This window comes from Rhinolophus ferrumequinum, chromosome 6 (genome assembly GCF_004115265.2).
Source record: "Rhinolophus ferrumequinum isolate MPI-CBG mRhiFer1 chromosome 6, mRhiFer1_v1.p, whole genome shotgun sequence".
Taxonomy (NCBI): Eukaryota; Metazoa; Chordata; class Mammalia; order Chiroptera; family Rhinolophidae; genus Rhinolophus; species Rhinolophus ferrumequinum.
The window spans coordinates 11838008-11864575 of record NC_046289.1 but is presented as its reverse complement, the minus strand read 5'-3'; the positions used below and the strand labels follow the sequence as shown (position 1 = coordinate 11864575).

The 26568-nt window shown below is 43.9% G+C and overlaps 1 protein-coding gene and 1 long non-coding RNA gene across 2 annotated transcripts in view; one reads left to right on the top strand and one right to left on the bottom strand.

Moving 5' to 3' along the window:
* Window positions 1–26568, top strand: part of KCNK13 (potassium two pore domain channel subfamily K member 13) — a 78834-nt gene that overhangs the window by 20614 nt on the left and 31652 nt on the right. The window lies entirely within an intron of this gene.
* On the bottom strand, window positions 2829–6511 carry LOC117022852 (uncharacterized). The gene is made up of 3 exons (XR_004423128.1): window positions 6210–6511; window positions 5374–5455; window positions 2829–3985 (listed from the first exon to the last, which is right to left on the bottom strand). It is a non-coding gene; the product is annotated as an uncharacterized LOC117022852 (long non-coding RNA).

Here is a 26568-nt window from a genome sequence, read left to right as displayed (position 1 = left end):
AACTGAGAACCACACCACGGTTAGGCTGATTGTGAAGGAAGAGAGAAAGGGGAACGACAACTGCTGCTGTCGCTCCCCCTTGTGTGATTAGCGAAAGGCATTAATCCACTTGTCTCGGGAAAATTGACTGGAAACACTCCTGTCGCTTCATCACTGTGCATAAGCTCACCTTTCCCTGACGATTCAGAAGACATTTCAGAACGTTGCAGCGTCTGGAGGGTCATCATTGGGAGCCTCAGTTGCCACTCTTCAGAGTAGTGGAGAAGCAGCAAACAGTTAGAAATGTCCTTCTTCCAGAGTGCTCTTCTTACAGGGGTAGACTTGGCTCAGAGCTGCCTCCCTGTTCCTTTATCTCTGCCTTCCCAGCTGGTTACCGTGTCTCTCTGACTCAGCCCGTGATTCTCCCCTGTGGTTGCAGTGTCCACATGTACTCTTTGTTGTAAATACTGATTTGGGAGTATATAATACTCTTTATGCCTATTTAACACTACTTGTTTAATATTTAAATTGAAAGCTGTAGCTTTGGTCAAAGGCAACGTGCTTTATTTGGCCTATAGATGATGACATGCTGGTAAATGTTCAAATACCAGTTTAAAAAATGAAAAACCTGAGTTGTAGCATTTGCTTATCTATTTCTGTGGTGTACATATTCCCGATAACGGCTGGTTGCAAGCTATGAACCCGAAGTCAGCGAAGGCAGGAGGAGGCAGAGTACAGAAAAGGTGGGCGTAATCAACTCTTGTGGCCTATACCAGCCAGCTCCTTGGGCCTCAGAGTGTTTGGGAAAATTCAAATTAATTGTCAACTTTTAAAAATTAGACGTCCCAGTCAAAACGTAGATTTCTGATTTCTCTTAGAAAAATGGAAACTCTGGCCATGCGGGGCACACATTCCTCTAAGCCAACCCCTCATAGAAGAGCTATGGCTACTCCCTTTGCAGAGCCCACTGGTACCCTGGTCTTACCCACCTAGCTGAGTGTCACCTGCTACTCATCACTGTGGTTGACGTCTTTCCTGTCCCCTGGCTTCACTACTGAGGTTCCTCTTTTCTCTTTGAGATATAAGAACCAAGGAATCTCATCCCCTGGCTTTTCATGAAAACAACAGAAAGTTGCAGAGCTGGGTCCCACATGATTTAGTTTTTAAAAATTGTTTGCAGTTTGATCGTGAGGCAGTCAAGTTTCTCCGTGATGAGATACTTGAAGATTTTACTCCATTCTAGTTGATTTCCCTTTGGTCATCCCAAATCAGTAGGCAAACATATTTTCTCTTCAAGATATTTAATAAATGAGAAGTGAACCAGAAAAGCATGAACTTTGTGACAGGTAAAGGTTCTCCAGTGGGAAATGAAGACCACTAAGTGGAAAAGTGACAAGTTCACAGGAAACTCAGTGAGTAATTAAAGACGTATCAAGCTTTGTGTGTAGGCAGTTGACACAGCATAGTAAAAGAAAAATGGCATATCTGAGGTCTCTCTGGATATTATCCATGTTGCTTTTGGATAATGCCCAAGTGTCTGGGGTAGAGACTGCTCTGAAACCTGGAATGCAGAACAACCCTGCCAGAGAGACTGCAGCATAAATGCCTCCTTATTTATGGGTATCGAGGGACTCATAAAGGATATTAGACATTTTAATACCCTGGTTTTGGGTGGGGTTGGATGCTTCTGTACATGATTTAAGAATATGAAGTTCAGAAGAGGGGCGAAGTGGAGGTCTTGTCGTTTCTCGTGCTGGAGGGTGAGGGAAGGTCAGTCAGAAAAGCAGTGGGGTGAAGAACTGCATTATGTATGTACTTACTTAAATATTGGCAAGAGTGTTACTTAAAAATAAAATCACTTTCATGTTGGGAAAGGGACTTCCATTTTTTTAAGACAATTTTCATGAACATTAACCCAGTAAAACGTGTTTAATGACTCCTCTGTAAAAACTCTCTATGTTCTTAGAACCTCCCGTTTGTTTGGGAGGAAGATAGGGACCCAGGACTAAATGGCAGTCACGTATGCAGGCTCTCCTTTCCAATAGTTTACATAAATGAAGAGAGGAGATGGTGTTTATCTGATTAACGGCGTTTATTAAACACAGATGCAGTAAAGCCACAGTTCAAAAGAAAACTCCTGAAGTTTACAGGCAGAAGATAAGGAAGACAGATGTCAAAGGAAGCATTTTTAAGAGGCAGGAAAACCTGCCATTGAGTAAAGAAGATGAGTAGGATGTAAGTTACCAAACACAAGCTTTTCAGGCTTGAGCATTTTCATTTCTTTGTTTTTAAAGAAGCATCACGATGCACTCAAAGAGGAGAGCGAGATGAAACAGCCACCATTTCTAAGGGACCTCCTTTGTACCACACGCCAACTCTCTGGGCACTGATTGCGCAGACATTCCAAGCAGGCACCCTGATTATAATAATTAAATCTGTTGAGCCCTTCAGTGCGCCAGGCACCTACTAAGTGCAGATTTATGATTCTCCCTTTTGATCCTCAGAACAACAGTGAGATAGACGATGAAGTCGTCATTCCACAGGTGAGGAAACTGAGACAGAGGAAACTTGCTCCTTGCCTCACAGCCACAGAAGGGGAAGCAGGTCCATTTGGCCCCAAAGCCCATGCTTTTTCTAGACTGCTGTGTCACGAGCAACAGCTTGTATTGTGAACTAATTAATTAGTTGAGCACAACGCTCCCCAAACACCTGGTGTAGAATTGCTATTCTCCAAACACTAATGAAGTCAGCTCCACTTCCACTTGATTTCATTCTTCCTTGATAGTTGTTTTTTTTTTTTTTTTTTTTTTTTTTTAAATAAAAGCTGTTACCATTGTTCTGCTTTCTCTTTGCCATCTTTGCATTTTCAACACATCGAGGGTGAGTCAGGGAGAAAGGTGGAGATTTTTGAGGCTGTATTACAAGAAGCCGTGACCCGTTGGATGTGCCAGCCTAAATTAGATTTGGCTTGAATATTGCTAAAAGGCTGCAGGGGCTCCAAGGAGAGCAGATAGTGCTGGGTGGTTTGATGTTTCCTGTGAATCCCTGTCTCCCATTCACTTGTCAAGAACATCGTGAGCTCTCTCAGTTCTGTAGGGTGGGGTCCCTCCCATCCTACCTCCCAGAAGACTCAAAGGTCTACTCACCCACAGGTGAAGATTTGTGTCAAATCCTCAGTAATGGAACTCTGGAATACAGTTCAGGATCTTAATACCTTGAATGTGCTTATTCTGTAAATGAGCTAGTGTCTGGCTTTTGGAAATACTGATTTATGACATAATTGGCTGAGCCATATTGGGGTTTGTTGTGACGGTATTTGGTGGGTACCACTCTCCCCACTGGCTTCTTTCTCTCATTACATCACATCTCCTAACTTCTGCTGCAGCTTTCACTCCATGGAGAAGGGCGGGAGTACCTCTTGGGACTTGCTGTCTTCATGGAACCATGAGCTGCACGACTATCTCACTCACTTCTGTGTGTCTACACCTAGCACAGTGCCTGGACCAGGTATGGCCGCCTTCCAGCTGGCAGCTGTGGACTAAGCAATTAGGTTATACCACCACCAACCTACCCAATGTGCAATAGTAGAAGGAAAACAAGACAAAACTGCAATTAAGAGAATTCCCCTTTAGGAAATGGAATATAGGACGGGAACATCCATGGTATCATGTCCATTTATCACCCATTGGTACAGAGTATATCCTGTGTCCTGAGGGCCAGGGAGAGGAAGGTGAAACTGGGCTCCTTAAAGCACAGATAAGCAAACAAAGAGAGTCCATCACAAGGTGCCAACCCCTTCTCATTGTGCCAGGAGAGAAGCATCAGTAGATCCTCAGGAGGGATGAGTCTCTTGGTCTCCATCTGGGCTTCCTCTGTCTCCTTCACCTTTTCCTCTTCACTGTCCCATGTGCCAGGCTCCAGCCTGGGGGTTCCACATGGGCTTTAAAATACAGATTCAGAGGACCTGGACAATCCTACTGCAGGGTTCTCCAAGTTCCAAGTGCCACTGGGATACACATAATTTTAGTTAATACATGGGAAACACTGTATTTTAATGGGTAATTAATTGGCATTTATTCATTTATTTGAATTTGTATTTATTTAAATAGCACACAATATCTCTCTCTCTCTCTCTCTCTCTCTCTCTCTCTCTCTCTCTCTCTCTCTCTCTCACACACACACACACACACACACACAAAGCCTCTGTGATTTCTTGCCCTCATTGCTTAGGATGAACTGTAGTTAAGAGTTTTTAAAGTGCTGCTCTCACAGAGCAAGGTAAACTCTGGGTGATCGAAGCAGCAAGTCAACATTTGTGAAACCTGACCATGTAGCGGAAAAGGGGGAAACGGTTGGGCATGTTAACAGAATTATTCAGAAGCGTTTGGAACATCTGCTTAAGGGAGAAAGTTCTAGATCACATATTTTCTCCTACCAAAAAAAACAACAACAATAAAAAACATGCTTTTTCCTTCCGGGGAAACAAGCAGTACAAATGGTCCAAAGATTGTGTATATTTGGCTTTGACATGAAGATTAGTTTCTTCCCGCCGACAAATTTCCTTCTCTGATAGGTACCCACATCTGACTTATCATGCAGTTCCAAGTTTTCTTGAGCTGCTGTTCTATTAGCACTGTTCCCTAAGGCTTGGGTTTCTCCCGTCTTTCCCTTCGCAGCTCAACATTAAAATTAATTTGCTTTTTCTATGTGAGGAAGGACCTACCAGCTTGGATAAAATTTCTCTGGAGTTAATCCCACTCTCTTCTAAATAATATAGACAATCTACACCTGGATAATTAAGGCTTGGCCACAGCAAAAAAAGGAAAACATATACTAAATGCAACTAAAAAGAGCTTCATGTAGGAACCCTGATACAAAGACGTGAGTTCACTTTCCACCCTGAAAACCCCATAATAGATGCCACGGCTGCACTTTTGTGACTTAACTCTTTGTCATTGACCAAGTCTCAAACCTCAGTAATCGTTGATGCCTAATGAACCCTGACCTGGAAGTAGATTCTGCATAATGAAATTACACTTAATAAGTCACTTTGTAGCTGGAACAGTTGACCTCCCGGACATACGGCTTTTCTATTTCCTGGAGAGAAAATTACGTACGTCAGAGCAGACAAAGGCCTAATCAGCCCAAGGTTATTAGGTCTCTAAGGGTGAAGTGGTAGATTGAGCAAAGAAAAACAGTAATTTCATCAAATTAGTAGTGGTTATTTTTACAGCTTTGATTTATCCTCATGGAACAGTGGAATGATTTTGAAAAATACTCTGAAGAGCTGCCACTTTTAAAATCCTACTTGCTTCTCAGGTTAGATATTTGACTCAGGCAGATGCCTCCACATTTTTTACAAGTAAGTGGGCTAGAGCTTATCAATGGCGTTACCTTGCAAGGTGCTTCACTCTTCTGTGCCTCAGTTTCTCCGTCTGTAACGGGGTTGGTAGTAATAACATCTCACAGAATTGAGCTGAGGAGTAAAAGAATGACACAGGCAAGGTATTTAGAACCACACGCACTCAGTGGGCATTCAGTGGACTTAGTCCATATTACTTCTGATAGCACTTGCTCACCAGTGCAGAACGGGCAGGAGACAGTTTTCCTGGGATCTTTGTCAGAAGTTCCCGCATGTCTCCATCCTGGTACCGTGCCCTGGATCAGTGATCCCAGGAGAGTGTTTTGTCTTCATATGGCAAAACCAGTACTGAGACAGTGAGGTGGGGATCTCATTCAGGAATGGCCCATTGAGATGGACTCCTGGATATATGTGGGTGCTCCATTGATTCTGGTTAAAGGTGGGGATGAACACCTGCAGAGGTACTGGTGAAAATACCTGCCAATGTTGAGAAATCTCACTGGTTGCCAGACTTGGCGCATAGCTCTTCCGTTTACTAGAATATCTTCATTTATGGATGAGAAAACTGAAACTCAGAAGGGTGAAGGAAAACTCTTGCATGTGCTCAAATGTCTGGCGGCAAAGGCAGAAACCTCAATCCTGGATGGCCAGACTCCAAAAGCCCTGCCCCACCCAGACACGGTCAGAGCGTTGTAACACTTTGGGAATTTTAATGGCAAACTGGAGCTTTCCCCCATGAAAAATAGTGCAGGTATTTTTTGGAGATTGAAAAGTATGTGGAAACTAGAGCACCCTCTCCACCCCAAAGAGAGAAAGGGGTCCTTTTCCTGTTCTTGGGCCCAAGAGATCTATAAGTTGCATCTCCTACCTCCGAAAACTTCTTTTCTTCTTCCGTTCTCCCTAGCTGACATGAAGCGTGGATCTTATCCAGGGGCTGGAGACCAGTCTGTCAGCTGCCTTACAACCTCGTCTTTGTCTCTGCACGTTTCTGGTAGGCAGGGGTCAGCCGCTGTTGTCCATGTGTCATCCCCCACTCTTTCTCTCCTGATCTCTCCCCGTTCTGACAACTCCCCTCGCTCCTCCTTCTGCATCAGTTTTCCTCTTCTCAGTTGAATCTCCTACTTTTGTTCCTCCTCAAAGACACTGCAGAATGAAAGCCTGGCTCAACCCCACATGCCTTCTCCTTTTCATGCTGACTAGCCGCTCGCTCCCTGCCTTATTCTTGGGTGTCAGGAACTGAGTCATTTTGGGGCTCTCTCTGGATCCTTACTTCCTTGAAAGTGGTAACATTTTTTTATAGAAACTATTTTAAGTCCATGATTCTGTAGGCCATTCTTTGGTGAATTTCTGGAAGCCTTACTGAAAAGACAAGTTCTCTGAAGACGGTTTTCTCCCTTCGCATAGTAAGCACCCAGATGGCAACAAGACATATTGCCCATTGTCACAACATACGTTACCGTGTTTGGGGACTTCTGTGATTTGCTTGATAATTTTATCCTGTTTTTTATTTCTTTAAAACCTTTGTGTGGTAATATGAAGAATTCTGCCAGAGCTGTCTCACGAGGGTGATATCTCTCCTCTGTTTCTATCTCGGGCCACATGTCCCCGTGGGATGACCAGGTTGAGCCCAAGAGAGGTTCTGCCCATCCAGGTTTGGCAAGGAAGGTGGGGTAATCCCAGGGAATCGCTTATTAGGTGGTGTCATCTTAAACTTGGGGATTGACTACTTTCCAACTACATTTTGCTATTTGCAAGTTGGGGATTGGGTTTGGGTCCATCCGTACCTCTTAAGACCTTCAGCAGTGCCGTCTCTCTCAGCCACACTGCTCTCCTTTCTGTTCTGACCCCCCAAACTCCTTCCTGCTTCAGGCCCTTTGGGCTTAACCTCTCCTTCTCTTGGCTCTTCATGAAACTCTTCACCATCCTTCAGCCTCCCCTGTAGACATGAGAACTTCACTTACCACCTCTGGGGAATCAGCCCTCCCTCGTTGATCTCCTCTATGCCCTTACCCGAAATGATGGTGTTAGAGGCAAAAGGTGTCACTTCATTTTCATACTCAGAATAAAGCAGGTGGCAGAACAACCCACGTTTGAGCAATGGAAGTTCTGACTCACTTCGTGGGGACGCTCTATGTGTACAGGTGAGGCACCACCTACCCTGTGGCACTAGATTGTTGTCATTGACGGTGATAGTGTATTAATGGGATTACAGTCTCAGGCTTTGGGTCTTTAGCGACAAAATCCATTGCCTTCCAAATCCAAAGTTTGTTTTTTCTTGGATAAATACGTACAAGAGGAGATTTACTGTGGGAATGGACTCACACAGTTATGGAGTCCGAGAAGTCCCACAGTCTGCTCTCTGCAAACTGGAAACCCAAGAAAGCCAGTGGGGAAATTCAGTTGGAGTCTGAATGCCTGAGAATTGAGAGACTCCTGATCTGAGTCCAAAAGCCTGAAAACCAGGAGCTCCGATGTCCCAGGGCAGGAGAAGATGGGTGTCTCTGATCAGGGAGAGGGAACAAATTCATCCTTCCCTAGCATTCTTGTTCTGTTTAGGCCCTCAGCTGATTCGATATGCCCACCACACAGGGGAGGGGATCTTCTCTACTCGGTCTATTGATTCACGTGCTAGTCTCTTCCAGAGACACCGTCACAGACACACCCAGAAATGATGTTTCACCAGCTCTCTGGGCATCCCTTAGCCCAGTCAAGTTGCCACATAAAATGAACCCTCACAGATGGTGAACGACCCTTGGTAATATTTAAAGTAAATGTTGAATCTTCCCTCAATTTATACGGCCGTAGCATCCTGGAAACTTTAATAGTATATATTAAAATCGTGCAAAAAACAATATGCTTGTTTGTAAAACAGACAAGAATTAGGTTCTAGGCTTGGATTAATACAGACGGGTTTTCTGTATACATGAAAGTCGTGCAAGATGCAGGACAGCTCTTTTAAGGCACCGACTAGCCCAGTCATCGCGGAAGGTCTAGCATCCTTGGCCCTGCCCACGAAATGCCAAATCATGACAGCCAATCCACCTGTCAAGCTCCTATTTCCTGGGTGTCCTGTAGGGGAAGCATTGCCCCAGTTGAGAATTCAGTCTTCAGTGAATCCAGAGGTGTGTTCTAAAACTTTCAAATTTCCTGAAGGACCTTATTTAGATGCATCTGATCCAGGAGCTCTGGGTCAGGCCCACGATTCTGCGTTCATCAGCCTTCCAGCTACTGCTGGTCCAGGACCACACTTTGAGTAGCAAGGGATCTAAAGGACTCCCACGACACCTTCTCGCACCAAGCTTCTGTCGATTCAGGGCGCGTTTTTCCAGAGTGGGGTGTCTCTGACAGACCTCTGCTATCACATCTCCTGTGGTGCTTGTCAAAACTGTATGAGCCTGAGTCTGAAACCACTAAGGTTGAGAACCCCCAAGTACATACCTAGATATCTCTGGGTCTTAAGGATCTTTTGGAACAAAGCCCAGTTTCTCCACCCAAATGTCAGATGCTATTAAGTCAGAAACCTTTTCTGGAACATAATAAAAAGTTGGAACCCGTCATCCAGGGTTCTGGGAATTTTCAGTTTCTTGACTGCCTGAATGTTTAAGGCAGTTGTTTTGCTGCTAAACTACTGACCTAGCTCTTTGGACCCCACCTCCCCTGGAGGAGTGGAGTCTATTTCAGAATCTGGGGCAAGGCCCTTTGACCCACCGATAAGGGCTGCATGAATGGGGTGGAGCCAGGAAGTTTCTAGAGAAGATTCATCGGAGGAAATTAGAAGCCTTATTTATGTAAAAATGTTCTCAGAAGGTTTAACTGTAATAGTCTCGTGGTAGCCAACTGCCAGTGGTGGCTGCCTAAATGTTTACGCCATTTGTGCGTGTATTTCTGAATGTGGGTTACGTTTCCCCTCCACACAGACAGCTTACTAGTAGATGAGATCAATTAGCCCAGAGAAAACCTGAGGAGAATTGTTATTTACCATTCCAGCCCAGTTATCCTTTCTTTTCTAGCTGTGCCCTTTTCCTGTTGATTACGTTTATTCTACTCTACCCGTGGGAGTGGGAGAGGGGGCTGTGGAAGACACAGTGAAACGGTGCCTTTGGTTCCGAGACCAAGCAGAGGGGTGTTGACCCGCCCTGCTTTGGAAAAGGCCATCTGAGGGCATCTGGAGAAGCGGCTGAGTCCTTCTCTCTCTGGACACAGAATGTCCCCCTTCTCCCTCACCACAGCGCCACAGCCCCAGGTGGCTCAGCTGCAGCAATAAAGCCGCCTTCCCTCTGTATAAGCAGTTGGCTACCACGAGAGTATTACAGTTAAACCTTCTGAGAACATTTTTACATAAATAAGGCTTCTAATTTCCTCCGATGAATCTTCTCTAGAAACTTCCTGGCTCCACCCCATTCATGCAGCCCTTATCGGTGGGTCATAGGGCCTTGCCCCAGATTCTGAAATAGACTCCACTCCTCCAGGGGAGGTGGGGTCCAAAGAGCTAGGTCAGTAGTTTAGCAGCAAAACAAGCTTGGGGTTGGCCCCACCCTGACCTTGTACTCTGTTTCCAAGACCTAGGACGCCTTCCTTTGGGCCAAGCCTCTGCCTCCGCCCCATTTCTGGTACCTGTGTCTCTGCCTGGTGTTCCACCCGCCATCCTATTCTGCTTATTCTGCTTTGTGATTGTGTATTGGCTTTTGCTGACCTTCCCCAGCTGGGGAAGGCTGCCATCAGTAGGGTGCCATCTTGCACAACTCCAGGGGTGCCATTTATATTGTGTTCTGTGGGCAAGGCTGCCCTGCTGATGGACAGGCATGAGGGAGGGAGGGAGGGAGGGAGGGAGGGAGGGAGGGAGGGAGGGAGGAAGGAAGGAAGGAAGGAAGGAAGGAAGGAAGGAAGGAAGGAAACCAAAACTATTTTTAAAATAAGCATTTGACCTATCATTTCTTATTGCTCTGCCAGTCCACCGCATGTGAAGTGAGTTCAAGCATTCAGAACTAGATGAGCAATACAATAGATTAATTCTGGACAGTAGAGCGTTCCTGGAATATCTGAGAAGAACCACTCACTTCTTCCATCGCTTACCTAATAAAATACAAATTATCTGTCTTTTATCCGAGTCATCTGTAGATATTACCAGTACAAATCATCAATGTAAAATGAAACCGGCAGCAGTTAACATTGTGCATAATGAAATTTGTCACAAATGAGAAACTATAAAGAATATAAACTTGGTAAGGTTGAAAAGTGCAACAATTATACTGGGAAAAAATTAGATGTGATAGAAAAAAAACCCACACAAAATAAAACCAACAGAAGGAAAAATGCCATATGGTAAAATTGATTTTTTTAAAAATAAACCTGGCAAAATCTGAATATGCAAAATTTGACCCTGGAAATTGGATTTTGGTAGAAATGTGGTCATCAAAGAAACTCAGATTACTAGAAGCTATGATGACAAAAAATAATTGATGAATCATATTTTTGGTAATTTATTGGTAGAGAAAATAACCTATTGAAAAGAAATGTTTAAAATGGAATAACATGGTAATAGTTTAACAGTACAGAATGGAAAAATTGTTGAGGATTAAAGTGGTGTATAATGGAATTCTCTGAGGAAAATACTTTCTCAATGAAATGTTTTCAGTGTTGGTAAAATTCAGATTAAAATCTATATATTCATAAAGACAGAACAAAAAATGTTTAAAGACAAAGCACCAACTGGGTCAAAAAGAGTCTGCAAAAAATGGTGGGGTCTAAATGAGATATCATGACTAGATGACTGAATGCCATTTTAGATTGGATTCTGGAACAGAAAAAGCGTGTTGGTGGAAAAATTGGTGAAATCCAAATGAAGTTTGGAGTTCAATGAATAGTAATGTACTGATGTTGATTTTTTAGTTTTGACAAATGTACAATGGTGTTGGTTTGCACCCTCCCAGGTATAATCTGGATTTGGTCCCCTTACTCAGAGGTCGGGGAGAGACTGAAGAGAGAGGCAGACCACTGCAGCTTGGTAGGTGTCAGGCTTAATAAGGGAACTTGCAAGGCTTTTCTCAGGGGACCGCAAGACAAGTACAGTCAGGTGGAACAGAATGACATTTCAGTCAGTGACGGACCGCATACAGGATGGTGGTCCCTGAAGATTGTAATGGGGCTGAATAACCTGTAAGAAATGGAAAGATGTGTGCTTTAGCAGGAATTTCTTTTTCTCTGATGGAAGCAAAATCTGTGGAGCTTGGCAACTGACTCCCTCTCACTCACAGACCTGAATTTTGAGTGCACAGATTACACCCCAGTCAGTCAGCTGTTGGCCTGTTTCAGCACCAAGGAGCCTGTCCTCCCAGAGCTACATATTCAGAGGGTGCAGCAGCCCTCCCAGCTCTAGTCTGCTGGTCTTCAGAGTGCGTGACTGTAAATTCTTTGTTGAGAACCTAAGACCCTGTGCAAGGACACAGGGCCACAGGAGCTCCCTTCACACGTAGTAAGTGGCACTGCTGCTTCAGTGAAAGCTTCCTGTGGTTGTGTGCAGCCAGCCTGTCCCTGTACTTTGGAAATACTATCAGGTTGTGATGATGTGAAGCATAGAGGAGTTTTATTTATTCTGATTCAATGCCAGATAGGATCAATGGAACCAAAGCAAATTTCCAAAGTTATGTCCTCCAAATGTTCAGTCCTCAGTTCTACACCCTCTCCACGAAATGCCCTCTCTTTTTTTATGAATAACACAAAGCTCCTTTATCTAACCGCAGCACCAACATGCAATAGCCCAAACCACATTGTCATGACAATCGCCTGTGTTCCTTCAGCTCTCCATCTTGGATTCTTATTCCTGCTGAGCCTCAGGACACCTGTCACTCCCTCCTGACAGGCCCTGTTATGGTGATCCATGCCTGACCCAGCCATTTTCTCCTTGACATTCCCAGGCCATCGAGCCCACATCCCCGTTCATGGAGCAGAAGTGACAGCGTCCACGTTCTATTTCTGACCCTGGCAGAAGGAAGCAGGGGGAGGGCTCGTGGGACAGTGTTTATAAAGTCCACAGCAGTGTCGTCATGCCCTGGGCCTTCACACTCACTCCCCACGCACTGCCTCACCAGGGCCACTTCCAGTCCCGCAAGCTCCATTCCCAGAAAGTGCCCTACCCAGGTGCCCCATGTTTTCTCTTCTACACCGTATCTTTACTGTACCTTTCCTACGTGTAGTTACACAGATACTGTTGTGGTACAGCTGCCTACAGTATGCAGTACAGTAACCTGCTGTGCAGGTTTGTAGCCCAGGAGCAATAGGTTACACCATAGAGCCTAGGTGAGCAGTAGACGGTAACCTGGATTTGTGTGAGTGCCTCTGGGATGTTCGCACAACCACAAAATCGCTTAATGATACATTCCTCAGAATGTATTCCTGTTATTAAGTGACGCATGACTGTAGCTTTCTGCACCTGCCTGCCAAATCTTAAAAGTTGGTGTGGAGGCCCTAACTGGGATTCTTCACATACCCAAGGGGCCTTCACGGGGGCCAGTCCAGAGAGTCTCACCACTGCATTACTATGTCAGGGCTGTGTCCTTGGGCAGCTTCTGGGAGCAGGGAGGGAAAGTGGAAAGCACACTCCATAGCCCACAGGAAGGAGTGGGGAAGCTCCAATGGCCTGCGTCCACTTGTGGGTCCAACCAGCGGTGACATGTTGTTGACCTTCCCCAACATATGGTGATATACAATGTTAATATCAGGGCAAACTGAGTGAGGGGTGTACAGGAACTTTCTGTATTATCTTTGCAACTTTTCTGAAAGTCTAAAATTATTTCTCCCAATGTGGTGGCATCAGAATGCCCTGGACCAAAGGAAAAAGAACAACCCAAAATTCCCACTGCACTCTCCCATGAGCACTGCGGCTCACTCACTTCTTAGTGATGCCCCTGGTTGTGCCCCATTGATTTATTTCCAGGGAATCATTCCTGATACTACCACTCCTGCCCCCCTTTGGAGATTCCTGTGCACCGCCAGCCACTGGCTTCTCCCCATTTCTCTCCCCAGGTTCCGAACAGTTTTCTGTTGCTCATTGCTGGCACCAGCTCCCTTGGACTCCCCAGTGTGTGGAACAGGGTGCTCAAACGCAGCTGCATATCGGAATCCCCGGAGGAGCATTACCAATTCCTGGTGCCTGGTTGCCACCCCCAGAGATTCTGATGTAAGGGTCTGGGGCACGGCCTGGGCTTCTGGCTGTTCAAAACATCCCCAGGGGATGCAAATGTGCAGCCACGTTTGAGAACCGCTAGTGTCTAACTAATCCTGTTGGTCCTTGAAAAGCCTGGTGAAGCCCTTCTTTAATCACAGCAGCCCTACCCTGTCCTGGTACTCAGGACCACAGGTTAATTATGAATATGTATATTGCACCCACTCTCCACCAGCAGGAGGCACACACTCCTGGTCCTGGGGTATTTTCATGAGTCATGCTCCAGAGTGAGGACTAGATTGCTGGTTTCTCTTCTGGAATCAGATGGCCGTGACCTTCCTGGGGGAGTTTGTTGCTAGGTGAGCATGGCCTCAGCACCAGTGGCTTCTTCCGCTAGGTGGCCTTAGCTCTGCATGCAGTTGGTCCTCCCCTGATCACTTCCTGTGCAGAGACTTTCAGGTGCCCTCCCAGTGTGGCCTGGGCAGAGCCTACTTCTTGTCTGCTCATAAAGCCAAAGTCAGATCAAAATCTCTTGACTCTACCAGCCTACTGCACATTCCAGTGGCCAGGTGGAATTGTGCCTTTAAAATACTGGGGCTGGGACTTGGTCTCATCTCAACCCCTGGATGTCAATGATCCCTTGATGGACCCTCCCCCAGACCTACTGTCTCTGAATCTCTGAAGGGTGATGGTTGGGAATAGGTTTTACTAAGTTCCTCAGATGCTGCGGGGGGAGCCAGCCCGCTGCTGCTGGTTCTCGGGCCCCACTGCAACCTCATCACCCTACATCAAAGGCACACGTTCAGAACTCAGCGTTCCTCACGAAAATCAGGAATTGACAAAGAAGTTGTGCCCAAACCCCATTCCTGGAGTGTTGGTGTCGGGAGGTTCCAGGTGGTGCTGGACATTTATTTGAATGGTTTATAAACTCCCCGGTGATTCAGACAGTAATCCTGAGCTGATGTAGGAACCGGCAGACTTTTTCTCTAAAGGGCAAGCTAGTAAATATCTCATGCTTGCAGGCCTGATGGTCTCTGATACAGCTGCCTGCTTTGGCCAGTGCGGTGTGAAAGCAGCCGCGGACGGTCCATAAATAGACAAGTGTGCATTAGTGGGTTCTAATAACACTAGTTCCAAAAACAGATCAGGTTTTTAGTGCGTGAGCCATAGTTTGTCCACCCCTGATAAGACACCTAGGGAGCGATAAAATTGTCTTATCTCCCCAGGCCAGTTCAATTAGATCCTCTGTGGGTGGCGCCCAGGCATCGGAGTTTTCTAAAGCTCTTCAGGTAAGTTTTCAGTCAGGTAGGATTACCCACTGCTCTAGTGAGTGCACTATCGTCACACAGCTCATTCTAAAGAGCAGTGTCTTTCTTGCTCTGATAAAATGTTTAGTCTGCCTCTTGGTTGTTTTTTTTCATGTGATTATAAACTTTAATGTACATGTTACAGAATTCTTGAAGTAAGGTTCATAAAGTAACAAAGGAATTGAAGTAAAAGTCCACCTTTTATCCAACAAAATCTGAGAAGTGATGATATCAAGAAGAGCTTGGTTGTTTTTTTAATGCAATGGAAGGATTCCAAGATTGTTCTATACCTGCCTTGCAAGAAACAGTTTTTTTATCGTGATATGACATACATGCAGTCAAGTGTATAAATCTTGAATGTACCGCTTGATGAATTCTTACATTTACTGTCTGCACTCTTTTTCACATGTATCGTATCCATGGAGCCACCGCTCAGCTCAAAATGTAAGACACTTGGGCGGCCCTTGTTGTCCTTTCCCGTCAGTAGCCTTATGAGGTTTTTTGGAAGCCTGCTTTTAGATCTATATTCTCTTGGAGTAGATGTCACTAAGTCACTGAGTATTTGACATTTGTTTTGCCCGCGAATGTTCTTGGCATTACAGGGTGAAAGCATGCATAGGATGTGACTAGAATGTTCTATCGCGTGTTCGTTGCTAGGGCACACGGCACCCTTGGAACGGACGCTCAGCTTGCTGTGTTGGTCCACGTTCGTCAGGGGCAGTGAGGCCTTTCGAAGAGCCTGGAAGCAGCCGGCCTCTTCTGGGTCAGCTTCCCACACTTCCATAGATTCTTCCAGAAAGGAAGCAAGCCCAGGCGAATTCAGACAGCTTGTTTCAGCACAGCTGGCAGCATGAGCTTCCTGTTCCCATAGGTCCCCATGTAACCATGGAAGCAGTGCGTTGCAGACCCAGGTGGATGAAGCACACCCCACGGAGTTGTGTCACACCAGGAACCCAGAGTGCAGGAAATCCCCCGTCTTACCAGGGGCTGCAAGCATATGTGCTCAACTTTTCTCCCAGAGGGAGACACTAGCTTTGTTTCATTTGTAATTGTGATGAAATTTACATAGCATAAAATCAGCCGTTTTCAAGTATACAATTCAGTGGCATTTAGTCCATTCACAATGGTGTGCCACCCCCACCTCTATCTAGTTCTAAAACATGTTCGTCACCCAAAAGAAAACTCCGTACCCTTTAAGAGTCACCCCAATCTGTCTCTCCCCTCAGTCCCTGGCAGCCGCCAATCTGCTTTTCTGTCTCTATGGATTCATCTACCCAGGTTGTTTCATAAAAATGGACTCTTCGTGACCTTTTGGGTCTGGCTTCTTTCACTTAATGCTTTCCAGGTTCCACTATATTGTAGCATGTATCAGTGTGCATGGTGGATGGGCATTTGGTTGTTTCCACTTTGGGGCTATTATAAATAGTGCTGCTGTGAATATCCATATGCAAGTACTTGCTTTCGATTCTGGGGGTATATATCTAGGAGTGAAATTGGTGAGTCATATACTGTTTTCCACAGCAGCTGTAACGTTTTATATTCCACCAGATGTGTAGAAGGAATCCATTTCTCCACATCCTCACCTACACTTGCTATTTGCCATTTTTTTATGATAGCCATCAGAGTGGGTATGAACTAGAATCTCGTTGTGGTTTTAATGTGCATTTCCCCGGTAACTAATGAGGTTGAACATCTTTTTGTGCGCTTATTGGCCACTTATATATCTTTGTGGAAGTTCTATTCAAGTTCTTTGCCCTTTTTTTGATTGAGTTATTTGTCTTTATATGTTCTGGATACAAAACCCTAATCACTAGATCCTCATGAAATAGATGATTTGCAAATATTTTCTCCCACTTTCGGGCTGTCCTTTCTCTTTCCTGATAATGTCCTTTGATGCACCAGGGGTTTAAATTCTGATGGAGTTTAATTTATCTATCTTTTATTTCTTTTTGCTTATGATTTTGGTGTCCCATCAAAGATGCCCTTGCCAGATCCTAGAATGTAAGCACATCTGCTCCCTGCCCCAGAGCAGTTTTGGAAACATCTTTAAACAAAGCTGTTAATGCCCTTTGCTCAGAAGATATGCAAAAATACTAGAATTATCTCCCAACAGACCAACATGTGAAGAAGGCAGAGATGAGAGAAGTAGATGAAAACAGTCTTTATACAGTTAAGGGGTTAGACCCAGCTGTCCCAGAGAAGGGCTGGGTTTTCTCTTGGTCTAGTCACATGAGCCAGTCTTCCTTTTCAGCTTAAACTGGCTTGAATTGGGAGTCCATTTCTTGTAAATGAATGAGTCCTGAGCAGTGTGGTGATGTACAGCTGTGGTCTTCTGCTCACCTAAGTTTTCCTAAACTCAGTAACAGCAACTGGCTTATAACTGATGTCCGAGAGGCAGCAAAAATCCTCCCTCTCCCCCTAACCAACCGTCTTCCCTGGCTCAATGCCAGACTTGATTTTACATCTTTGAGTAAGATTCCTTACAGGGCATCTGAATCACCTGCCCCAGATGCACTTCTTACTTGGCCAGGTAGATTTTGTCACCCCATCACACCCCTAGATACTGCCCCGTGATCAGTGTTCTCTGTGCCCCTCTACAGTGGGGGCCTACCCCTGTCTGTGCTTCCTCTGAGGTATGTCAGGATTCCCCAGGGAAGCCTTTTGGAACACGCCCATCTGGGCAGGGTGGTCAGCCCTGAGGTAGGAGGTAGCAACACTTCGTTTCGCTATCCCAAGGCCTAGACACTGATGAGAATACAGTGTTCAAGAAATATTCATTTTTAAGAATAATAGCTAGTAATCACTAGGGTTGCCTTAAGTGCTATTTCATTCATTCCTCACAACAGCCTTATGAGATAGAGGTCCTATTTTACATCTGAAGAAATTGAGGCATAAGGAAATTAGGTTTCTTGTCCAAGGTCACAGAGGTTATAAATGACAGCTGAGATAGATGCCTAAACAGGCTGTCTTAGAGCCCCACAGTCCTTTCCACTCGGGATCAAATGGGTGGTGAAGTCTGTTTGATTCAGAAAGTCTATCTTTGCTTGGAAATTTGCACCCTCTTTCTTTATTCCTTTTTATTCCTACTGAAATAACTGGCCATCTGTTTTTCTTTCATTAATTGTTGTATATGTTTTTCAAGTCAACCAAGTATGCGTTGTGTTTCCACTGGGTGCACAGAGACCCCATGCTGGGTACACTTTGATTCTTGGTTTCGATTCTGCTCATTCTTCAGTTGTATACATTTTTGTTGTGTTGTGCTGTGTGTGTGCATGCTTACACCATTCCAGTGAAGATAACCAAGTAATCCCCTCTAAGAGTTTACTTCAAAGTATATCTACTCCTTGTTTACCCAAAATAATTCCCTTATATATCTCACACTCATAAAAGTAGTTAGTCCCATAACAAGCTGTGACTATGGGTCGCTGGGGTCTTACTTTGTTTTTCTCCTGGTGGAGTTGGCAATACGTCTGTTCAGCCCTGCAGTAATGTCTGGTCAGAACTTAACATTTGTAGCCATCAGGAGGTCTCTTCTTACCACTAGGCATGCTATGCTGGCAACCAGAGTGTGAGGTTCTTGGGTCTGATTAACTGCAAATATTAGATTGGTGCAAAAGTAATCGCTGTTCATGCAATTATTTTTAACCTTTTAAACCACAATTACCTTCGTACCAACCTATTAAATGTCGCTGGCTGGGCACTGTAGGGAAGAGAATGGATGAGCTGGGCAACAGAGGATTCTGGGTATTTTTCTGTTGTTATTTTGATGGAGCTGGCAGAGCTGTTGAGATACTCTCTTACCTAGTCCCAGGGCCCAAGGAGGCTTCTCAGCCCTGTGACTCAAACAAAAGATCCTCAGCAGGGACAGAGGAATGGTGCTCTCCTGACAAGCAGGCCCCATGAACAGTTGTCTTCAAACTTTTTGTTCATATACCTCCTAAAAGAATTTGGGAAAACTCACACATTTTTAAGTCAACGTCTCGAATTTTTTTCACAAATGTAAATAGGAAAGAGATTTTTAGATACATTATATATATAGATATTTAAAACAAAACTATCATATCTGTTGTCTAAATGGATTCTGAATCTTCCAATGGAATCTAAATGCCATCGCAATTTGATACCCACCCACCACCACCCACTTAAAAAATATATAAACAAGATTTTCTTTAACTGTCAGAAATTTTATATTGTTTCATTTTCTTTTGGAATCTGTGTATCCATTCTGCTTCCCCAAGGGAATTTATACTAATACAACATATTTTATATATGTCTTTTCTTCTCCTACAACAAAAATTATAAATTGAAATTTAACTCTTTTTAATTTCCTACAATCATAAGGTTTAAAATTTTTTTTAATTTCTTCCTGATTCAGTTATCCTTTGATTATTAATAGTACATAATTTATCAAAACCACATGAATAAGTAACAAATTTGGGTAAAAAAACAAGTGAAATTTTATTGAAAATACATCTCTAAATGAGATGAATGGAGCTGTATGATATTTTTTCCAATTGATATGTCAGTGAATGAATTGTTACTTGTTGCTAGAAAGAATTGAGTCTAAAATAAATTCTATTCCTATTTTTCTTTTGACTCTAAGCATCCAAGAAGCCTTGTTTATATAAACAGGCAAATGAGAGTGGAAGGAAATTTTGTTTAGCAATGCCACTCAATTCTTTGAATGCCTTCTGAGTTATATGCCAAACCTTACATGTGCATTTTCATCCAAACTCATATTTAATGACTAGGAAGACAGAAGAATACCCCGCCCCCCCAAATATCTCTTCTTCGTCCTTGGAACCTGTGGATATTACCTTGTGTGGCAAAAGGGACTGCGTAGATGTGACTAAGTCAGGGATCTTGAAAGGGGAGAGAATCCTGGGTTATCCACGTGGGCCTGATGTCATCACAAGGATCCATAAAAGAGGGACACCAGAAGAGTCCCTTGAGGAAAAGAAGGTGAAGTGAGGATGGAAGCAGAAGGAGTTTTGAAAATGCTGTCCTGAGGATGGGAGATTCTGCTGATGCTGGCTCTGAAGATGGCAGCGGGGGTCGTGACCAAGAAGGGTAAGGAATGAAGCTCTGGAAGCTAAAAAGACAACATTTTCTCCCCTCAGATCCGCTAGAAGTGACCAGCCTGCACACACCTTGACTTTAGCTCATTGGAACTGTTTTCAGACTTACGACCTCCAGAACTGTTGTTTTAAGCCGCTCAGTTTGGGTGATTTGTTACAGCAACAGAAGGAACCTAATGCAGTATCAATTGACAGCTTAGTTACATCCTCTGAGGAACTAAAGAGTTCGAAACCACGACCACTGTGTCCTCATTCCAGCTTGTGGGAAGGGGACGGGGAAAGAGGAGGACACACATAATCCACAAGTTGCCACATCCCTTCTTTTAGTCACATGGCCTCACCTAATTGCAAGGAAATGTAGTTTTTTCTTAAGTGGCTCTGTGCCCAGTTCCCATAGGAGGCTCTGTTCCTATAGAAAATGGGAGGATGCATTTAAAAGGAAAGCAGTCTGTAGCTCAGGAGGTTATTGCATTTCTTCAGGGAGAGATGGTGGTGGCATTAGTCACAGAGAAGTGGACTGATGCACAGAGATTTGGAGTCCTTCATCGATAGGACTTGAAGAATTGGTGCAGCAAAGAGGGCAAGGGACGCGTGAGCCAACCCCTAGGTTTCTGGCTCACAGAACCAAGTGGGTGGCTGTGCCGCTCACCGCCATGCATGCTGCAGTGTAAGAATAATACATGAGCCTTATCAGAATCGCAAGTTTATGTAAATATTGACTTTCATCGACAGGTTTCTGTTAAATTAATTAAGGAGAATGTTTTGTTAAAGGGACAAAAGAGAAGTTGCTGAGGCAGCACTTGGCAGCTCCTGCCTTTGCCTCCCTGTGAGTACTGTGACTTCCTTAGGATGTGCTTTGTGTTCTGCGAGGGACACCATCATGCCAGAGCCATGTCATTAGCTCAAAGGCATGCGACCATTTGCATGCATTGTCATAGGATAGCTGAATCCCCAGGCGACATGGGTTTCCCAGGACCTGTTTCTGCTACTTGTCGTTGGTTGTTTTATTTTAACTCTATTTTATTTTCTCCTATGATAAGTGTAGTATATATGCATTATGAAAAAAAGTCAGACACTCCAGAGAAATAGAAGGAAGGAGGGAAGTCACAGATATTCCCACTGCCTAAGCCACCTACTTTATTAGCACCTCGTTGGATATCCTTTCGTCTGTGCAGTTTTCACTTATGTATTCTGTATCTTTTTCTTAAGTAAACACCATAATCTAAACTTTCTCACCATTTTGATAGCTTCATAATAGTCTATCTTGATCATGTACTATATTTTATTTATACTCTTACTGAGCATTTAGGTTGTTGCCAATTTTTCACTGTTATATATAATGCTGTGAGTAATATACTTATGAGTAAAGTTATTTCTGTATTTAGCATCTTTTGCTCAATTGATTAACAGAAGTGAAATTTCTGGGTAATAGGATATGAATATTTTAACAGCCCTTCACCCATAATTTCACATTGTTTTCCAAAAGGGCTGCATCCATTTATATTTTAGAGATCATGTGTGAAATTGTTGGGTTTTATTTGGAATGTGATATTCACAAAGTGGCGCAACGCATTTAATACATGTGGGGGGAAAGAAGCAGCTGTAACTTGGAGACCAATGTTAGAGCTAAATTTTAAAATTGCAGCTGAGCTGAAAGAAGGAAAAGTTTGCATGGACTTACGCCGTGATACTCTGTTCATTCATTCAATACGTAAGGTACCTATACGCAGGCTGTGGAAAGATCTCCGCAGGTTTCTCATCACAGCAGTCGCATGAGGTCATGTCATGTTACAGATGAAGACTGTGGAGCTGAGTGATTTAGCCAAGATCACAGCCAATTAGGGGCAGAGCTGGGACATCAACCCAGGGTTGGGACTGTTTTGATCGTATTTATTGCACTACTGTTATATTCAAAACAGCACGATAAGCCTCAGGAAGAACAAAGGTGAAAAGGCAAGGTCCACTCCCAGGAGCTTGCACTTAATAAGGGAGCTCAGAGGCATATGCTCAAAAGATGTATTCGTTTGCTCAGGCTGCCATAGCAAAGCACCACAGATGGGAGAGCCACATAACAGAAATTAATTTTCTTACAGATCTGGAGGCTCAAAGTCCAAGATCAAGGTGTCAGCGGTTGGTTTCTTCTGAGACTCTCCTTGGCTTATAGATGGCCGCCTTCTCTCTGTGTCCGCACATGTGTATGTCTATGTCCTAATCTCCTCTTCCTCTAGGGACACCGGCCATATTGGAATAGGGCCCCCCAATGACCTCATTTTAACTTAATTACCTTATTAAAGACCCTGTCTCCAAATACAGTCACATTCTGAGGTACCAGGGGTCAGGACTTCCACATAACAAAAGGTAATAGAATCGGGAAGATTGCAAATCCTCAGTTAAGAAATATGACTAATTCTACACCACTGGCTCTCAACCAGCTGAACTTCAGAATCACCTGGAAAGGTTTTTAATTAGCAGTGCCCTCAGAGAGTCTCAGTTGATTCGTCTGTGGAGGGCCCTGGCAAAGGTGGTTCTTTTTTCAGAGCTCCTTGGTGATTTGAATGTGTATCCAAGACTGAGACTGTTGTGTAACTGAAATCCTGAAGAGAGACCTGAGTTGCTTTCATTATCCTAAACTGTCGTGCATTCTGCTCAACAAACACTGGGCTTTATATATAGAATGCATTCTAATTGGCAAAATATCAGCAGCAACTCAATTTTAAGTCTCTTGGTCATGCACATTTAGCTTGCAGCATTCCATTCATTAAGGTCGTCATTACTTGAAGGCCTGTGGTAGGCTAGACGCCATGCTGATGTCATAAACCGAATAATGGCCCCCTCAAAGTGGTCCAAACCCTAACCCCTGGAACCTTGAATAGGGAGATTATTCCGGATTATCTGCATGAGCTCAACTTAATCATATGAGCTCTTAAAAGCAGAGAACTGGTCCTAGCAAAAGTCAAACATAAGAAGAGCAGGAGAGATTCAAAGCATGAGATGGACTCTCCCACCATTGCTGTCTTTGAAGATGGAACAAGGGGCCTCCAGCCAGGGAACGTAGGTAGCCTCAGCAAACAGGAAAATGGGGCAGCTGGGAACAGCCTTCAGCTCTCAGCCAGCAAGGATGTGGGACCCTCAGTTCTGCAACCACAAGGAATTGAATTCTGTTAACTTGAATGAGCAAGGAAACCGTTCTCCCCTAGCAGCTCCAAGAAAAAAATGCAGCCTGCAGACACTGTGAGTTTAGCTTGGTGAGACCCTATTTGAACTTCCGACCCAGAGAAGAGTGAAAGAATAAATTTGTGTTGTTTTAAGCCACTAAATTTGTGGTAATTTTTTATAGCAGCAGTAGAAAACTAATACAGCTGAACTCTGAAAAAGAACACATTCTCCCTGTTGTCATGGAGCTTAGCAACTCAAATTTGCAAAATTTATAAAAGGAGAAACAAATCAAGTGTTTAGTAACTCAAGTCTTAGGCTCAAGAAGTTTCTGAATTCGAGGGCCCTGGGCATTATGTGCTACGTGAGGTCCAAATTCTGCACTTTTTGATGGAAGTTTCAGCTCAAAGGAGAATGAGGGACATGTTACTGTAGATTGAAGGAAAAGGGAAATTTTTGTGGTGAAAATATAGAAAGGACTGATCATTTAGAAAGAGTAGGCTTTTTATAAAGAAAAATCATAGTTATAATGGGCTCTGAGACTTCCAAGGAATTCCTATTTTCTCCCACCCTCAACCCCCAAATCTCCTTAATTTTAGGATGAAAGCTCATGATCAAATCATATGCACCAAGTAAGCAAATGCTCAAGAATTTAAAAAAACAACAAAAACCCACATTGATGGGGATTACATCAGGAGCCCACTGAAAGAGGCCAAAACTGGAACAATTTGAGCAATAAAATAACGTAGTATTGGATAATAAGCCCAATATAAAGTCCATGAGTCCGTAGTAATTTAAGTAAATGATTCAATATGTAAATGATGGAGACTCATGTCCCCTGAAGAATTTCAAACAAGTTATGCAGATGCTCCACCTTGAGGAGTGGATGGAGCACAGCGCCCCACAGCGGCTTCCTCCGAGAGCACAGGAGGGCGAGAAATCGGAGCGGGGAGTGGAGGTATCTTTACCGTGGAGAAACCCAGCCAGGTGATCAAGGTTTCAGCCTCGTCCATGATAAGTCATGTCGGTAGTGAGTCCCCTTGACATGATGTGACGAGAATATCACTTCCTCTGTGTGATCTTCCTCCCTACAACATATCACCCCGGTGTAATCACGAGAAAAACCACACAAATCCTCACTGAGGGACATTTCTACAGAATACCTAACCAGGTCACCAAACTCTCAAGGTCACCAAAAACAAGGAAAGTCTGTGAGTCTCATAGACAAGCGGTGCCTGCAGAGGCATGACAACTAAATGTAATAGGGGATCCTGCAACCGTAAAGGGACATTAAGTAAAAACAAAGGAAATCTGAGTAAAGACTTTAATTAAAAATATATTAATATTGGTTCATTAATTGTAACAAATGTACCCCACTCATAGAAGCTGTTAAGAATAGGGAAAACTAGGTGCAGGAGATACGGGAATTCTCTGTACTACCCTCACAATTTTTCTGTGACTCTAAAACTATCGTAAAATTAAAAGCTTATTTTTCAAGTGAAAGAAAATTTTAAAATCATATGCTTTACAAGTGTTTCTTCCAGAGTACCGTACATGTGCTATAGAGTACGAAGAACCTTTCTGCATTTTCTGAGCAGAAAACGGTGCCGTGTGTGTGTATCTGGTCATAGGCCTGGAGGCAACTCTTTTGGGGGTGGGGGACGGAAGCATTTATTCAAGTAGTTTGAAAGTAAAAGCACTCAGCATACTGTATTATTTTTTGTACACTGCGTTTTCTACTTCTCATACAACTCACTCCTAGTATATTTAAACCATTTGATGTTCCCAGTATATGTTTCCTTTAGCAAAGTACATTCTGTGACCATTTTGAATATGCTGTCGGTAAATAAGGAAAAATATGTCTCGTAGAAAACAGATGGAGGTTTCGTAATCGCCTGAGTTGAAGGCAAACCTGTTTTGATCCTGGGCCCATAGGAACACAGCCCTATAGCCCATGGCATTTAGAATAGCTTTCCACGTCGGGATAGGGAGGCGATTTTAAACCAGTCTGCACATGGGAATAGAAAATAGGTTCTTTACCCTCTAGTCTCTCAGAGGAAGAACAGGAACTATGTAGCTCATCTTTACGGACGTGATGGCACAGATGTTCAGGTACTTGATGAGATGGTTAAGTTCTCTGTCTCCAAATGAAAGATCTCCAAAAAGTTGACAATTTTCCATGCAGCAGTTTATTAACTGGTGGCAAAAAATAAAAAATAAAAATGTAAGCAGTAGAAACGCCTGTATGTAGTATTTAGTTCCTGCCATTTCAGAAGCCTCATTACCCAGGCCTGGGCCTCCTAGGCCACTGCCCCTTGCATTTCTCTTTCCTCACTGCCTTTCAGCTCACCCCCTGCCCCTGACTTCCCAGTGCCCTGCACATCGGGGACTGGTCAGTGTGTTATGAATGGATAACCCAGACACGGTGTGAGGGCAGGAAAGGCACCAACATGCAGCATTCCCCCTCTGGAGACGGGGGTTGAGGGAGGCGGGAATGCCCGTGGCCTCCTTCACGTCTCCACCGGTCATCTGAGGTGAGCAGTCCTTCCAAGTGGGTTCCCCTCTGGAGAATTTTCTCATTCTTTCTCTTACAAGGTACTTTTCCTGAGCATCCTTCTCCTAATCAGGCAAGAGAGAGTATGGTTGGTACTTGGCAGAATTCATCCCCTCCGCACCCCCCCTTTTTTTTTTACTTAATATTTGCTACATACAGAAGAATATGTGTAGCATAAATGTAATTTACAAATCCTCCTAATAAGGTCGACATCCAGGAACCTCCCACCTGCCCTCAGAACGGGAAATTACCAGCACCTACATGTACCCACCTGCCCTTCCCCAGAGGTGACCGCACCCTGTGTGGTAATCAGTCCCCTGTTTTTTCAAAACTTATACTTTCATCACATAAGTATGTAACCCTAAGCAATGTATTGTTTCATTTTGGCGTTGAGCGTAACGAGAGTAAATCCCACTCCTAGGTATTTACCCTAGGACAGGGGTTCCCAAAGGATCGTCCCAGACTAGCAGCATGACCTGGAAACATATTAGAAACGCAAAGCCGTGCAGCCGCTATGGCAGGCAGTGTGGAGGTTCCTCAAAAAATTACGAGTAGAATTACCATATGACCCAGCAATCCCTCTCCTGGGTATCTACCCAAAAAATCTGAAAACATCTACACATAAAGACACGTGTGCTCCAATGTTCATTGCAGCTTTGTTTACGGTGGCCAAGACATGGAAACAACCAAAATGTCCTTCGATAGACGAATGGATAAAGAAGTTGTGGTACATATACACAATGGAATACTATTCGGCGGTAAGAAAAGATCATATAGGAACATTTGTGACAACATGGATGGATCTTGAGAGTATAATGCTAAGCGAAATAAGACAGAAAAAGCAGAGAACCATATGATTTCACTGATGTGTGGTATATAAACCAAAAACAACAAAAGAACAAGACAAACAAATGAGAAACAAAAACTCATAGACACAGACAATAGTTTAGTGGTTACCAGAGGGTAAGGGGGAT